The following is a 2,747-nucleotide window of genomic DNA, read 5'->3' on the forward strand; positions in this document are numbered from 1 at the left end:
CTCTCGACCTCCTTGACCTACTGAAAGGGGAAGGGTTGCAGCTAAAATTTACCTCATACCACCTAGCCTCTCGCTTTAAACATGCTGGCTGAAAAATGCACGCAATTTCTGGAACTGCAGTGTGTATAGCGATACCCCTGAATACAAGAGTGTATGATCACTGTGCCAGGGGCATATTCAGGGCGCTGAGATTTTGGTGCCGACATACTCAGCCAAAAGAGAGAGAGAGAGGTTTGAGAAGTGGCTGAGAGGTTACCTGAGGTGGACTCCTCTAGCCTCTGTGATTGCCCCCAGCATGCGCGTGAACGGAAGACGCCGGCTTATTCTTTATTCTAAATCGGCACTAGACCGCTTGCTGGAAATATATCACTGGAACCTTGGGCGGACTGCAGGTCTAACGAAAGAACAATGTGTGAATTACTATCTGCATTCCTACACAGCACGGGGCTTGACTCGCGGCTGCGAAAATCCACAAGACAGTCTATTTATTCACGCCCTCAGTCGTCCTAGTCAGCACTCATAATCGTCTTTCTCTCCCCTTCCTGTTCTGTAATAGCACTCTCCCAAAATACTGCAAATCATCTATAGGAAAACCTCGTCAACACGCTAGAAACATTTCTAAAATCCATGTCGAGATCGAAAGTGTAACAGGGCGTCTTCTTGGAAGAGAAAATAAAAACGCAGAACAGAAAAGAACAGCGATTGTCCTAGTCTGTTCTCGGGTTCTGTTCTTGATCAAGAAGTCACGCTGTCATACACCAACTATGCCCAATCTTTGACGTTTTGCGTGAAGACTGAGAACACTACAGAACATGAGTCCCGACTTTACGCTACTGCACCGTACTCTGTCAGTGCAAGCGTACGTTGCGGAAACTTGAAGGTCATCAAAGAAGCTTGAGCGGATATATGGGAAGTCTAGTATACCGCGCAACGACGGATGGAAATTAATGTTATAGGCGTAAGGCTAAGAAATCAAAATATGGCAGAGGTGGACTCGAAGATGAAACGCGCTAAAGGCGACATTCGAATTGAGAATAAGCGGAACAGGTGTAGGCGTGCAGGTTACGGAATGCATGGAATAGATAAAAGATGTTGTATTAGAGTAACAGAACGGGTGCCAAGGAAAGGAAAACGTAGCCCAAGTGGGGCGAGTAATTAGAGTGACAGCGCCTCGAACCAAACGCCTTTAGGCTTGGCCCGGCTTTTGTTTTTACGCTTGCCGCTTAAGGTGCAGCTTTGGAGCGTAGATCGGCGGTTCAAATTACACTGGTAGACAGAACGGCACGTTGTGTAAATGTAAAGGTTGTATGAAATTAAACATGCGGCCTTTGCAATGCATCAAGATAAACATTGCCTGCGATTACACATCGCACGAGATGAAAGCAAGCCCGATTGTACGCATCGCCGTTAGTTGTACAGCGTTAATTTTAATAAGGCGCTTACATGACTCGCTTCGTGTAGATTGCAACTTGCGCGTTGAACCAGCACAAGGTATTGTGTCTTTTTTTTTTTTCTGCCTGCTTTGATGGCGGCGGCGAAACCGACGTTTTCTGGCTGGAATCGGGGATACAGAAATGTAATAATGAGCGCAATAAATGAAATCATTCACTTGCAAACTAACATATACGAAATTTACAACGACAGCTCCCCTCGGCGCCTCCATAATTCAAGCTGGCCTGTTTTGAGAACATCCATGCACTTCGTAAGCTGCAGAACGTGACCTCTGCCTGCTCGAAGCAGTACAAAAAGAACCCGTGTTAGCTCTCCGCAATGTAAGCAGTCTGGGAAAATGAATATGTTTATGCTAGCGACGTCTGTCAACGTAAAGCTGCACGTTCGGCCACTGAAGCAGCCCAACTCTATTATAGAACGTGCGCGCGTACTGCGAAAAAAGAAAGAAACATTTTATCGTAGTTGCATCACCAACCTCGTCGCATATGTCGACGACCCTGTTTACGTATGCGCTTTTGGAATTTGATCTCTACGGCCACTACACCATGGACATCTGCGTGAGAACGTGCTGAATTGGGCTGCACGAGAAACTTCCATCCTTTCTTTGAACTTTCTATCCAGCAAGAGACGCGTGACATTTTGCTCGAGCCAGGAGAGAAGTGGTACCTGGAAAATGGAGCCTTGAGTAGAACTCGTTGCTGGGTGAGTTGGCTGGGATCTAAAGAATACATTGTTACGCCAAAAAAGGAAAATAAAGACTTGGGAAGGAAGAATACGAAACGACTGATTGATGGCCGGGCCCGGGAGCATGAATTATCTGTAATCAATAAAGGTAATGCGCATTTACCTGCGCATTGCACGGTTTGCCTGGAAGGCAGATGCCAGCCACTGCTGCGTGAGATGAAGATACTTGGCAGGAGTGGTGATACGTTAGCAAGAGAACTTTTGGAGGCATATCACATTAAAGAGAGAGGCACGAGTTGTATTAGTGACACGTCTGTTTTTCTGTTTGAAAACGAGTTGCAACTGTTAAAAACGTCACTGGAATCGCTCTAGGCAACACTGATGTACGCATGCGCATTTGTTCATTCTCCCTGTCCTGCTGTAAGAATAAAATCAGTTGAAGTTCAGCGCTCAATCTGTCGTTTCGTACTCTTCCTTCCCAAGTCTTTATTTTCCTTTTTTGGCGCAGCAATGCATTCTTTAAAATGGAGCCTTGTCCAGGAAACATGTGAAAGAGAGGGGGAGAGAGAGAGAGATAATTAACTTTACGCAGAACAGCACGCGATCGAAGC

Source organism: Dermacentor albipictus, chromosome 5 (genome assembly GCF_038994185.2).
Source record: "Dermacentor albipictus isolate Rhodes 1998 colony chromosome 5, USDA_Dalb.pri_finalv2, whole genome shotgun sequence".
In the NCBI taxonomy this organism is placed as follows: Eukaryota; Metazoa; Arthropoda; class Arachnida; order Ixodida; family Ixodidae; genus Dermacentor; species Dermacentor albipictus.